This window comes from Serinus canaria, chromosome 10 (genome assembly GCF_022539315.1).
Source record: "Serinus canaria isolate serCan28SL12 chromosome 10, serCan2020, whole genome shotgun sequence".
NCBI classification, from domain to species: Eukaryota; Metazoa; Chordata; class Aves; order Passeriformes; family Fringillidae; genus Serinus; species Serinus canaria.
In genome coordinates, this window is record NC_066324.1 from 1,893,638 (window position 1) to 1,908,228 (window position 14,591).

At 50.2% G+C, this 14,591-nt stretch overlaps 1 long non-coding RNA gene across 1 annotated transcript in view; it reads right to left on the bottom strand.

Annotated features, from left to right (window-relative positions):
• Window positions 1-6,389: 6,389 nt before the first annotated feature.
• LOC127059974 (uncharacterized) overlaps window positions 6,390-14,591 on the bottom strand; it is a 43,583-nt gene continuing 35,381 nt past the window's right edge. The window contains exons 2-3 of the long non-coding RNA XR_007778387.1: window positions 7,325-7,372; window positions 6,390-6,487 (exon numbers count right to left, since the gene is read on the bottom strand). This is a non-coding gene — a long non-coding RNA (uncharacterized LOC127059974). The remainder of the gene's footprint in view (window positions 6,488-7,324; window positions 7,373-14,591) is intronic.

A 14,591-nucleotide genomic window follows, 5' to 3' on the forward strand; every position in this document is an offset into this window, starting at 1 on the left:
CCCAGCCCGCTCTCAGCCCTTCTCTCACAGCCCCAGCCCGCTCTCAGCCGCTCCCTCACAGTCCCAGCCCGCTCACAGCCCTTCTCTCACAGCCCCAGCCTCCTCTCACCCCTTCCCTCACAGCCCTTCCCTCACAGTCCCAGCCCGCTCTCAGCCGCTCCCTCACAGCCCCAGCCCGCTCTCAGCCCCAGCCCGCTCTCAGCCGCTCCCTCACAGTCCCAGCCTGCTCTCACCCCTTCCCTCACAGCCCCAGCCTGCTCTCACCCCTTCCCTCACAGCCCCAGCCCGCTCTCAGCCGCTCCCTCACAGCCCCAGCCCGCTCTCAGCCCTTCCCTCTCAGCCCAGCCCGCTCTCAGCCCTTCCCTCTCAGCCCCAGCCCGCTCCCAGCCCTTCCCTCACAGCCCCAGCCCGCTCTCAGCCCTTCCCTCTCAGCCCCAGCCTGCTCTCAGCCCTTCCCTCTCAGCCCCAGCCCGCGCTCAGCCGCTCCCTCACAGCCCCAGCCCGCTCTCAGCCCTTCCCTCACAGCCCCAGCCCGCTCTCAGCCCTTCCCTCACAGCCCCAGCCCGCTCTCAGCCCTTCCCTCTCAGCCCCAGCCCGCTCTCAGCCGCTCTCTCACAGCCCCAGCCTGCTCTCAGCCCTTCCCTCACAGCCCCAGCCCGCTCTCAGCCGCTCCCTCACAGCCCCAGCCCGCTCTCAGCCCTTCCCTCTCAGCCCCAGCCCGCTCTCAGCCCTTCCCTCTCAGCCCCAGCCCGCTCCCAGCCCTTCCCTCACAGCCCCAGCCCGCTCTCAGCCCTTCCCTCTCAGCCCCAGCCTGCTCTCAGCCCTTCCCTCACAGCCCCAGCCCGCTCTCAGCCCTTCCCTCACAGCCCCAGCCCGCTCTCAGCCGCTCCCTCAGGGCCCGGCCGTGCCGTTCCCGGGCTCCGCGCGCCCTCCCGTGGCCGCGGGCTCGCAGCGCAGCCGGGCTCGGCTCGGCCCCGCTGCCGGCCATGCCAGGGCTTTTTTTCCTCCTTTTTCCTCCTTTTCCTGCTTTCCCCCCAAACACAAAGGGCAGATCTGCTGCTCCCCGCTTTCCCAGGCGCTCCCACCCCTCCCGGCTGCGCGGCAAGACCTGCCCAGCCAAAGCCAGGGGAAGGAGAGTGGCTGCTCGTGTTGTCACTGCACAGGCCCAGAAATGTGTCCCCATGAGGGAGGGCAGCCCTGGGACCCTCTCAGCGCACCAAGCCAAGGGAATAAAAGAGGCTGCTGAGAATCGAATAGCAAAAAACCAGCGATGGCAGCACCTTCCAGGGCTGGGAGCTGCTGACCCCCGAGCTGCAGCTGGGCCTGAGCTAATTTGAGAGAAAATAAACAGTCCTGAAGTGCCACTTGCCCAGGTTTGGGATGAGATGAGCTCTAAAGAGCCTTAAACTCAAACCATTCTGTGATTTCATAATTCTCTATAGCAGCAGGGAGCTGGGGGTGAGACATCACCTCCTGGTCTCCTCCAGACCCACAGAGCACATCCTTCCAGCCCCGCTCTTCCCTGCACTGGGTCAGACAGAACAAATGGACCCTCAGAAGGGGAATTTCACAGCCAGGACAAGCTTTCCCCCAGAAGATGAATTTCACAGCTGCCCAAGCTGCCCTTCCCTGCTCATTTGCCACGAACAAGCTGCTCTGGATATGCCAGGTGTTCCCAGTGCCACATGCAATGCCAACAGCATTCCCGTGCCCCCATGGAAAACATCTCTCTTAATCCATGGATGGTCTTTCTGTCCCACTACTGCTCCCAGCACTATCAACAGCATCATAGATTACCCTGAGTTGGAAGAGTCCCCAAGAATCATTGAGACAAACTCCTGGTTCTGCACAGGACACCCCAAAAATCCCACCATGTGCTTAATAATCATAATCAACAACAACAACACAACAACAACAATAAAACCAATAAAAATAATAAATAATAACAATAGTCCACAACAGGGCTGTGGACCCTGCAAGGTCCTGAGAGCCCCAACCCTTCCTCCTGGCACCCCTGCAAGGGTTAACAGCAGGGTTGATGCCTAGGAAAGGTGGAAGGTGACTGCAGCAAAACAAGTGATGTTCCAGGATAGTTTTATCTGATCAATGCTATTAGACTGATAGATTGTTTGGGGAAGCTTTTTATCTCAGCCCTCACATCTGTTCTGCATTTGGAGGCAGCCTAAGAGGCTGGGGGTGCAGAGCAGGTGCTGCGAGTGTCTGTTGAACATTAGGGAACGTTCACTCAGAGGCTCCAGAGCTGCCAAAAAGTGCACTGATTGGACAGATGTTTCTTCATTACTGTCAACTCATCATCCTGGATGTTTTAAGGGAACAGTTGTTTGTTAAGGAAACACAGCTGTTACCAAGAAATTTGTTTTTCCTTTCCTTTTCTTGGCTGCAGGGCAGCAAAAAGCCCAAGGTACCTGGGCACCAGCAGAGCCCCTTTCTGGGCAGCTCCCTGTGGCCAAGGAAGGGGCACAGGACTAGAAGGACCTTGCCTGGTCACCTGCCACCCCATTGCCTCAGGGCTCATCCTTTTTTTTCTTACCTGGTCTTCAGAATTCCCAGTGCTGGAAGTCATCTGGGACTGATGACTTCCAGCACCCACCTGGAAGGCACAAGCAGGTGGATTGGATCTGGTTTATCTGATCACATACCTTCCAAGAAAAGGGCTCTGTAGGCTTCCCTGTGGTGTTCAAGCTCTGTTTCATCCAGAAATACTCACTGTGAATGTCCAACCTGTGCCTTCCAGGGCAGCCTGGGCAGGAGGATTCCTGTCTCAGCCCACAGCAGCAGTGTTGGGAACACTCTGCAAAAAATGGGAGCAGCTCTGGGGCACAGCTGATCTGATCTCTGATCTCCTGTTGCAGTGAGGTTCAGGAGCAACCAGCTCTTCTCTGTCCTCTGGATGAGACTCGGGTACTTCACTGTGCCTGTGCCTCAGCCTCCTCTCTCCTTTGGACAGACTCCAGCCCACAAGAGTGTCAGGAGGGTGAATTATTTATCCCTGATGTCCTGTGGTGCTCTGGAGGGAGACAGAGGTTGCTCTAAACCCTCACTGGAGTTCTCAGTGGAGAAGGTGGGTGATACATGGATACACCAACAGTGCCTGGATCCAAACCATGCAACATGGCAGTGGAAATCTGCTGGAATAGCAGGAGCACTGATTAGCAGAGCTCTGCTTTTTTTGAGGGATCTAACCCAGAGCCAGGCTCATTTTGCTTTTCCCTGTCAATAAATGCCTGCAGCTGAGTGGGTTGGGAATGGTGCAGCTGATCCAAGCATCCCTCTGAGAGATCTCCAGAGCAGGATTCTGGAGCCACTGAGTTGTATCAGCTCAGGCAGCCTTGGATCAATTCTGAGTTATCATCCTGCCATCAATTAGCACAATAACTGATTGCCCTGCCCCTGCCCAGCTCTATCCATACGTCTTCCCACAGACCCTTGTCCCTTATCGATTTTTACCCTCCAGCTTTTCCTCTTTGATCGATTCCAAGAGGAACGTGCAAATGAGGAGTCAAACATCTTTATGACCTGGGAACTTATCAAAGGAATTCACTGCTCCTAATAACCCCCCTCCCGGTGCTGGGTAAGCATTTAACAGCCAATATGTGCTGGCAGGAGAAGCAGGCTGCTCATCCACAGGGATGGAACAGTTCCTTCTTTTGCCTCATCCCAGGGATGCAGGCTGGGAAAGAAGATGACTCCATTTTACACCTCTTTGGCTTTGTTTTCACCGCAGTCTCCAGCTTAGGTGCTACTTCTGGGGGGTTATGTGCCCATAAATCCCAAAGAACAAGGTTTTTATCACTGGCGTGTCCTGTGAAGCTCCCAGGAATGGGTGGGATCCTGCTGCTGCCTGAAACAGCTCCCTGATATTGGGAGAGGCTGGAAGATGATCCTGAATGTCAGCATTTGTGCTTCAAACACAGCAGGAATCAGCCTCTGGAAGGAGATGCTGAAAGAAGAGTGAAAACACTGATGGAAATACTGTGCAGTGCTTGCTAATCATGGAAACAGAGTAATGAAAATCACAGAATCATAAAATCACAGAATCATAAATCACAGAATCATAAATCCTACAATCACAGGGTGGTTTGGGTCAGAAGGGACCTTTCAAGGTGATCTGGTCCAACGCCCTGCCATGAACAGGAACAGCTTCAGCCTGAGCGTCTACACAGATGAACCACTGAGTGCTTTGGTGGGATTCCAGCAATGCCCAACTTCTCCTTGCCAAGCAAATCATGGGTTTAAAGGCTGCTGGAAGTGATGGTTTTACAGAAATACAGACATTTTGATGGAGGCAGAAAGCTACTGATTAAATGAATTAATTAAATCTCAAAACCAAGACACAACCAGCCAAACCTGCCATGGGTGCAGGTCCTGTCCCTATACAAATCACTTCTCAATGTGAACCTCAGCTAGGTCATGGCCTGGAGAATCCCTCTCCTGGACCAAGGTCTCCTCTTACAAGATTCAGGAGAAGAATCCCAGCAGTCTTAGAATGAGAGGTCACAGCCCCCTCAAACTGCTCAAGATTTGCAAAACCACCAGGGACTTTTGAGTTTTTAGGAATCCCCTGTGGTTTCCTATTGAAAATAAACAGGACACTGTGAGCCAGTGTTCCCCTCCAATCCTAAAAAGTGGGAATTATCAGCCTGATATTCTCTCCTACCCATGTCCCTGGAATGGCAGGCAAGGTGCTGCAGTACCTGAACACCAGGATTTCCTTGGGTTATTAATGTTAAATAAAAGTTGAAAGCTCTTTGCAGTTACAGCTGAAGCCGGAGATTTTGAGGGGAAATCTGCTGAAAATGAGTTTTATATACTGACTGGCTAAATGGATAATTAAACAAATAACAAAAGTGAAATGCAATTTTGTTCTACCTCCTGGGAACATTACTGTTAGTTTATTCTTTTTATCAAAAGACTTAAGGAAAAAAACCCCAACAAAACAACAATGCAATTGAACAATATTGCTTTTGTAAACAATTTGAAAATCCAATAACTGTAAAACTTATGACATGTTATTAAAATGTCTTATTTTTTTCCCCCTACAAGTGAGAAAGCAATTCCAATCTCAGATGTTATAATTTAATTATACACTTTAGGTTCTAAAGATACCATAATTCTTAGCACTGAATACATTCCCTTTAATGTCCTTCTGGCATGTTTGAGAGGCTCAGGCATTGCTGAGCACATTGGTCCAGTTTCCCAGAATCTCTGCTCACTGGGTACCTGGCTCTTCCCAGGGAGAGCAGGAGGCCACCACAGCTCCCCAGTGTTCCCCACACCTCCTGGGAGGAAGATTTTGGGGTTTTTCCTAAAACACCCAACAGGCAGGCTGGGAAGCACCAGGAAAACAGTGCTGACTTCTGGGGCTGCCAACAAAAGATGGACATGGGAACATTGGAGCACTTCCAGAGGAGGCCATGGGGTGGATCAGGGCACTGGAGCACCTCCTTATGGAGACAGGCTGGGACAGCTGGGGCTGCTCAGTCTGGAGAAGGGAAGGTTTTGTGGAGACTCCTCAGCCCCTTTCAGGATCTGAAGGGGCTACAGGGAAGCTGGAGAGGGAAAATTCGTTGGGAACTGGAGTGACAGGACAAGGGGCAGCGGGTTAACATTGCCAGAGGGTAGGTTTTGATTAGGTTTTGGGAAGAAATCCTTCCCTGTGAGGCTGGGCAGGCCCTGGCACAGGTGCCCAGAGGAGCTGGGGCTGCCCCTGGATCCCTGGAAGTGTCCAAGGCCAGGATGGACAGGGCTTGGAGCACCCTGGGAGAGTGGAAAGTGGCTCTGCCCATGGCAGGGGGTGGGGTGAGATGATTTTTAAGGACCTTTCCAACCCAAACCATTTCAGGATTCTGTGATTTGGGAACGGGGAGTGGAAGTGGTGAGTCCTGGCTCAGGTGGTGATGGGCCCTGGGTGGGGAAATGGTGGCCTGGAGAAGCTGGACAGGAGAGCTCATCCAGGGCCACCCAAATTCCACAAGGCCAGGTCCCTGTCAGTGCTGCCACCATCCCTGACCTGACTGTTCCCTGTCTGCCATCCCTCATCCCTCTCCCTTCCCACTCCCACTTGAGCAAAACCACAGATTTGAGGGTCTTCAGCAGGACCCACTCCTGCAGCAAGAGAGTTCCCAACACAAGAACTAATTGGAACAAAATTTAAGTGCTAACAAATAAATAAAGGCAAGCTACAGTGAACTAGTAATAAGATACCTTTGGATGTTCATTATGCTGGATTTCCAGGCAGTTAAATAGTTTAATGCATTTCCCTTTGGCTTGCATATCAATCTCAGAGTCTGTCTGGAAGCTGTTTCCCATCCTCCCCAGTCCTGCATTTCTGGAAGATGCCTCGGTGGCACCAGCAGTGACTCTCACCAGGTAGGGGCTGTGATCCACTGACAGCAGCAGCGTGGGGATAATTGATGGCAAGTGATTGCCAGCATGTGATGATTATCTCGTTGGGTTGTCTGCAAAACTATTAATGGCAATGAAAAGAATTCCTTTAATTAATCATTTCCTGTAAATAAATGCATCGGAATAAAAAAAAAAAAAATCACTGAGCTGTTGCTAAAAATGGGTTGCTGGCAAAGGCTGCCACATGTAAGTGATGGAGCTGATGGTGTGGAAGAAGCAGCAGAGAGACTAAAATTGTACGTGGGTGCCAATTGTCCTCCCTCCAAAGTTTGGAGGGAATGGACTGTTCTTGGGAATGGATTCACTTTAGGGGCTCCAAAATGAGTAGGATGATGGGGCTTGGGTGGCTGAGCAAGAGCTTCTCTGCTTGGGGCTGAGCCCTCTCTGCCCCTCTCCTGTGGGAAGCAGGCTTAATGGGGAGCAGAGGGATGTTCCTCACTGCTCTGGTCTCTGTGGCAGCAGAGCCCATGGGAGTGGGAGCACAGGCTGGTGTTGGCTGCTGCACCCCACAGGTTATTCCTGCCCTGACCACAGAACCCCTCTGGTTTCTGGCCAAGCCCCAGGTTGCTCCCAGGACTCAGATTTCCATGCTGTGGTGGTCTCAGCCCAGATCCTGCTGCAGCAAAGCCCTGTAGCTGCTTTCTGTGCCCCCGAGGCTCAGCTTCAACCCCCACAGCACCTTGTTCCCAACCTCAACACTCACAGAGCCACAAACCCTGCCACACACTCCCTTGGAATGCTGTATATCCATGCTGGTGCCACCTGGATGAGCCCCATCCCCATGAGGCAGCACCACCCTGCATCCCCAGATGGCTTTTGGGGGTTTGAAATGCCTGAAGGGCACCTGCTTCCCAAAAAAATAACGTTGTGATAAAGCATCTCCTAGGGATGAGCTCACCTTTAGCTGCTGCCAGGTTGTGGGGTGTAAATCAGGGCAGAACTTGACCTTCAGAGAAAACAATGGGAAGAGAAAAAAAGAAAACAGGTAGGTGTTAAAAATAATCATAAATAATCCCAACCAGAAAACCACACAAAACGTGTCAGAAAAACGAGAGGGTTTTAAAAATGCTGAAAGTTTCTAAAATTAATTTTCTTCATTTTGCTTTATTAAAATTGCTTTCATTTATCTCCTGTGTTAAATATTTTATTTTTCCATATTAATGGCTGCAATTTCTACTGCAGCTTGTTTCTGTCATTAACACTGTACAAACTTAATATCATTAGTAGTTTTTTCCCTTAATTATGTGAGTGGAGAAGAAAAACATCAAAGTTTCCGTGAAATTGGAATAGTATATCTAAATTGCCTCATGTTTATTTTAACATTAACAGTAAATGAAGCTAATGGGCTTTTATATTATTAAAAGCAGCCATTTGTGTCCTGCCTGCTGTAATATATAGCAAAGCTTTAAAAGATGTTAAATAATTAGTTATTTAATAGGGATGCACAAAATAGATCAAACAAAAGGCAAACTTCCTGCAAGCAGCAACTTCAGATCAAGCCAGGGCCCCTTTGTGATGTCTCAGAATTGGGATTTTCCTGGACACAGCTCGTGTCCCACTGTTATTCTGATTGCTTTCATCTCCTGCAGGCCCAGAGGGACAGCGGAGCCGCGTGCCTGGAGGTGACGGAACGATGGCATCAGTGGGGTGAGGGCATCAATGGCATGATGGCATCAGTGGGGTGATGGCATCAATAGGGTGATGGCATCAATAGGGTGATGGCATCGATGGAGTGATGGCATCGATGGAGTGATGGCATCGATGGAGTGATGGCATCGATGGAGTGGTGGCATCGATGGCAGTGATGGCATCGATGGAGTGATGGCATCAATGGGGTGATGGCATCGATGGCAGTGATGGCATCGATGGGGTGATGGCATCGATGGCAGTGATGGTGTCAATGGAATGATGGTATCTATGGAGTGATGGCATCGATGGAGTGATGGCATCGATGGAGTGATGGCATCGATGGCAGTGATGGCATTGAAGGAGTGATGGCATCAATGGAGTGATGGCATCGATGGAGTGATGGCATCGATGGCAGTGATGGCATCGATGGAGTGATGGCATCGATGGAGTGATGGCACCAATGGCAGTGATGGCATCGATGGAGTGATGGCATCGATGGAGTGGTGGCATCGATGGCAGTGATGGCATCGATGGAGTGATGGCATCAATGGAGTGATGGCATCAATGCAGTGATGGCATCAATGCAGTGATGGCATCGATGGCAGTGATGGTATCAATGGAGTGATGGCATCGATGGCAGTGATGGCATCGATGGAGTGATGGCATCGATGGAGTGATGGCATCGATGGCAGTGATGGCATTGAAGGAGTGATGGCATCAATGGAGTGATGGCATCGATGGAGTGATGGCATCAATGCAGTGATGGCATCGAAGGAGTGATGGCATTGATGCAGTGATGGCATTGATGGAGTGATGGCATCGATGGGGTGATGGCATCGATGGGGTGATGGCATCGATGGAGTGATGGCATCGATGGCAGTGATGGCATCGATGGCAGTGATGGTATCAACGGCAGTGATGGCATCGATGGGGTGATGGCATCGATGGCAGTGATGGTATCAACGGCAGTGATGGCATCGATGGCAGTGATGGTATCAACGGCAGTGATGGCATCGATGGGGTGATGGCATCAATGCAGTGATGGCATCAATGCAGTGATGGCATCGATGGCAGTGATGGCACTGGGAGCATCTCCTGCCCCCACCAGGCCTCTCAGGACAGCACGGACCTTCCCTCATCCCTGGAAAAGGCTCCTCCGCTCCAGGATGTGAAGGTGGAGATGCCAGCAAAGAATCCCACAGGTTTTCCAAGGGCGGCCTCGAGCTCTGGGGGTGCTCAGTGTCTCCAAGCAAGGCAGCATTTGCCAAGCATAATCCAGGAGTTATTTACTCCAAAATTCACTTTAATAAAGGCATTTTTCCTTTCTGGGAAAATCCTCCCGTGGTGTGAGCAGCAAACATCAGCTGCAGGAGCATGGATGTACCGAGGAGCAGCAGCAGATCCCTCCATCCCTCCTCCCTTGGATGAACCTCTGGATTTCAGCACAAAGACAAGCTCCAGAGCAAGCTGCCAACGTGTGGCCAAATTACAACATTTTAAGCCAATATTTGGCTATTTGGGCTGTCTGTCTAATGGGGAGGAACTGCAGGATCAGCATTGCTTTCCTGGGTTCCCATAAGAGTCCCTTATCACCTGTGATGCCACAGGATGATAATTAAACACCTCCTGGTGTCACCTCCCACCCCCTCACATTCACACTTCAGCACTTTAAACCCACCATTAACAGCCTTTATCTCTCTTTCCCTTTTTTTTTTCTGTGCTGGGGAGATGGATGGGCTTAAATCACCTCCAGAGAGAAGGGGTGTGCAAATGAAAGCACTTCTCTCTTCCAGCCTATTAGTGCTGTTAAAAATGTGCCTGGAATTAATAATAATAACAAACTGCTGCAGCTTAAATAAAATCAATAACAAATGGCAGATTAGCAGAAGGCCTCGGGAAAAGGCTGGAAGAAGGGAGGGAGGACACCAGGAGGGGAGCACACCTGGGAATAACAGAAAGCTCTGGTGCTCCCTGGCTTAATTTTAGAAAGAATTGACTCCCAGAGGTTATTTTTAGTTTGCTGCTCATCTCAAAGCATCTCCCCAAGGGTTTTTTGAGCACCAAACCACCTCCAGCCTCCAGTGTAACTCCAGCCTTGGCAGGCGAAGCAATGCTATTTCCTGTGCCTTGGAGAGATGGAAAACTGTCAGGATAGGGATCACTCTGTCTCTCTGCAACATGGGCTGCACATGTAGGGCTGGGAGAAAATAAATAAACTGGCCCTGTAACTGCAAGCCACAGGAATCTGTCATGTGAAGAGGAGTGGAGAGGGGAGAAATCGCCGTGTGGTTGTCAATCCCATCAAGGAAAAGTAGTTCACACCAGCAGAGCGTGAGTTTGCACCCAGCTGAAGGGTCCAGTTGCTCTTTCATCACTCACAGGCACATGGCTGGACTGGAGAGAGGAGCCCCAGAAGGCAAACACAGCTTGGACAAACCAGTCCAGCAGAGGAGAGAGCTGGGGAACCGCTGGGGAGAGAGGAGGGGTTGTGCCAAGTGGTTTTGCTGTAGGGAAAGGAGGAGGTGGAGTGGGAAAAAAGAGGAATTGTTTAGGGAGAGATGAGGTTTCTCTAAAACTTCCAGATTTGGGATGACACCACACTTGGAGCTCACAAGCCAAGGAGTTCTCTGAGCCTTTTGCCCTGCCTGGAGTGCAGCAGGGATGCCATGGCCTCCCTCACTGTGAGCCAGATCACACTGCTGAGGCCCAAACTTCAACCCCAGGAACCTCCAGCAGCCAAGGAGACCCCAGGAGCAAAAGGACAACCCATCACTGCTGCTGTGAAGCAACTCTGAGCATCCTGGGGCAAGGTGTCCCTGTCCTTGGCAGGGCTTGGAATGAGGCGAGCTTTAAGGTCCCTTCCTACTCAAACCATTCCATGATTATGACCTGCTCCTGTTCCCAGCTGCAATTTTGGGGAGATTCTGCACCTCCAGCAGTATCCCTGCTCTGCACCCTCTCCACCCCACACTGGGAACCACTGTTCCCTCATCCAAGGCAGCAGTGTCCAAGAGGCCACTGCAGGAAGGCAGATTTGTCCCCCTCTGTCCCACACCTCCGGGCAGGAGGCACGGGAGGAGGGTGGCCCAGTGGCCAAGGGAGAATAATTACAGGGAAGTGGCAGCTTTCCTTCTGCTTAACTTGCTTTGGAAGGAACAGTTGGGGGTACTACAGAAACTAATGTAAGGTAATGTAATCATTTACAGAAGATTTGTGGTAAATGAATGTTTGGCCTCTGTCCAAGCGCGCAGCCAGGGCTCATTAGGCCCGAGGAGATGGCAGGGAAAGCTTTCCACGGCCGCTGTTTGTCTTTCATTTCATCTCGTGTCTGACCCTCCTGACCTCGCCCAAGCTGCCGAGGCCTTGGTTGTTGCAGGGCTGCCTTTCAAAGGGGATTTCTGCAGGGCAGCTCTGCAAAGGCTCCTTGTGCCCGGCCCTTGGCGCGGGAACGAGCCGCAGCTTTCCCAAACTCCGCCGCTTTAGGGAAGAACTGGGGTTTTTTTAAAATGATTATTATTATTTTTTTTCCACATGAAAACAGCAGCGAGGGCCCTGGGATAGGGTAACTTAGCAACTCCACCGCAGGGATTAGGAAAATTGACTCCAGACCAAACTAAAACAGCAGAGTTTCCTGTTTTGAGCCACTCTGGACTATATTAAAATTATTTATGAAAAGAGTAAGAAGGAGGGGAAGGATGGGGAGCTGGGGCTGCTGCTGGGGGAGATGAGCCTGGGGGGATTTTTTCATCCCACTACTGAGCTCACAGCAGAGACTGGAGGAATGTTAGGGGATGCTAAGCAGGGGCTCAGCATCAGGACCAGGGGTCCCCTGCCCATGCAAAGGTTGGGCCAGTAAATCTGTCCCTCCAAACCAGTTAGAAAAACACTGGGAAGCATCCCAGCACTGTTGTATGGGCAGATCCACCCACGTGGTGAAGGAGGGGAGGTTGGATGGGTCTGAGTTTCTGGGATAAAATGGATGGAGCCCATGAGCAAACACTGTCCCTTATGTGGCAGTATTGAACCAGGGGCTGCAGGAATGAGGCCACAGAGATTCTGAGGGAGCTTCTACACTTTCTTTGGCTGTTTTCATCCCAGATCCCTGGAGATGGGCAGGGAGAGCTGAGGCTTGAGCCCTCCCAGCTGCAGTTGCGTCTGGGAATCCCACCTGATCCTAGAATCTCAGAATCCCAGAAAGGTTTAGTTGGAAAGGATATTAAAGAGACACCTTCCACTATCCCAGGTTGCTCCAAGCCCCAGTGTCCAACCTGGCCTTGGACACTTCCAGGGATGGGGCACATGGGGATGCCCACCAATGGAGTCCTTTTGCTCCCAGTTATTCCCTGCTGGAAATTGTTCTTCCATTCCTCCCACGGTGCCCCTGTGGTCAGGATGTGGCAGCTCTGTCTTTTTGGCACTGCCTTTTTTTTATTGTTAGAGATTTCAAAGAGCAGCTTTTGTTGAAGGCTTTTTTTTTGGGAAATGAAATTGAGCAAGAAGCAGTTCTGGTTTCAAACTTCCTAAGGGGAAAAAAACCCCAAGGAGACCTACAGGCAACAAAAAGCTTCCTTGAAATGATCAGATGGTTTGAACCAGGAATGCCCACATCCCAAACCTTCCTGAGAGCTATGGGAGCCTCTCCAGGGTAACTTAAAGATGGTGACTGTGCTGGAAAGCCCTCTCTCACAGAGGAGGAATTAGCTGGAAAATGTCACAGCACATTGGTTAAAGTGGGCTGAGGACCTTCCCTGCATGGTCACAGATCCCTGCTGGAGTGTCCCAGGCCAGGCTGGACACTGGAGCTTGGAGCCCCCTGGGATAGTGGGAGGTGTCCCTGCCATGGCAGGGGTGGGATGGGATGGGCTTTAAGGTCCCTCCCAACCCAAACCATTCCAGGATTCCATGATTTGTTATCCTAAAGGAGACACGCCTTAGACGTGCTAGAAGCAAATTCAAAAGGCAGAGAAAAAGTCCCTTGTCAGAGCCCAGCTCTCCTGCCATTTATCTTCTAGTCCTTAAGACATATTAAAATAGATTTAAAAGGACTTCTAAGGGTTTTTTTCTCTTTAAGGAACACATTAGTGGCTTTTGTTTTAATTAAAATAGGTATTGAAATCCTCCACAAAGCTTCAGTGGAATTGTTACAGACTGCAGTTTCCTTACGTGCAGTGCAGCCAAAATATACTGTAGTTGTTATCTTGCAACAAGGCAGAAGCCTTATTAATTTAGTTCAATCAAATCAAAGCTGCTTTAATTTACAAAGCAATAAAATCTGCAAGCATCACTTTAGATCAAAGAACTAAAAACAGCCTAAACACAAGTGGAATGTTTATTTTGTACAATGGTCCATAACTGCGTTTATGTGATTTAAAAGCTTTTTGAAGCATGTGATAATATTACATGCATATAGAATTGTGTCCTTGTTGTGGATCATTACTCCCCACAGAGACCAAAAAGCATTTGCTGTTCAACTCCTACCTAAAATATTTCCTTTTACATTATTTTTTTCCCCTTGCCTTAAATGGGATCTCTATGGTAATTTTTTTTTTTTTTTTTTTTGCAGGCTTGTGATGTAAAATCATTTACTGAAAGGGATGGGGATGCTGGATGGCATAAAGAAAACTCAGCCAGTTTTTTCAACTTCCGATGAAGGGGATATTTAAGATTTCCAGAGGTTTCACTCAACCTTTAGCAGCCCAACCTCACCACGGCTGTGAGGAGGAGCCCGACACCAAACAAAAAGCAAATTATACTGTTGTGGGGCCAAATTCCATCCTCCTACAGATCTCAGCCATATCTGGATGAGGTTCAGGAGCAATGGGGAGAGCAGGGTGGTCCTATCCTGCTGGGGTGAACTGGGATGTGCCCGAGGTGCTCCAGTGTCCCGGTGATCCAAGGGGACAGCCCGGTGTGGCCACCAAAAAAGGACCAGAAGGAGCCCCGTGATTTGGGGTTTCAGCCGGGTGTCTGTAAATAATCCGGTGCAACAATGCTCCCTCTACTGTACTCGGCAAGGAATGAAAAGTATTTGCCCAGTAACAAAGGAATTTAATGGCTAGGGAAATTACTGTCCTTCAGCATCCAGCTTTTGAGAAACCCCCACCAAGTGCTGAAAAACTGGGTGCTGGTTCTCACCTAACCCCTAAATCCTTCCAGATTTGTGGGCAGGAGGGAATCTCTGGAGCACTGAACGAGCCACCCCAGCAGCATTTGCCAGCATTGTTTGTAACACCAGTGCAGCATTTTCTCCCTGATGCATATTTTTGTAGATTTGGGACTATTTCTGCCAGAGTTTCTTGGATGATGCTTCAAACCAACATCCCCGATGGTTAAAAACCCAAACCCAGAACTAAACATTTTCTCCTTCTTTCCCTTGATGTTTTCCCCAGACCAAGAGATGGTGGCAAAAGCAGGGACTGCCACGAAAAAGAGTTGAAATCCAGACCTGAGTGTTTATATATAAAAAAAAGAGCACTGAGAAAATCAATTGCAGTCAAACGATGGAAAACTCATGGAACTGCCACGGCTTTCTAAGA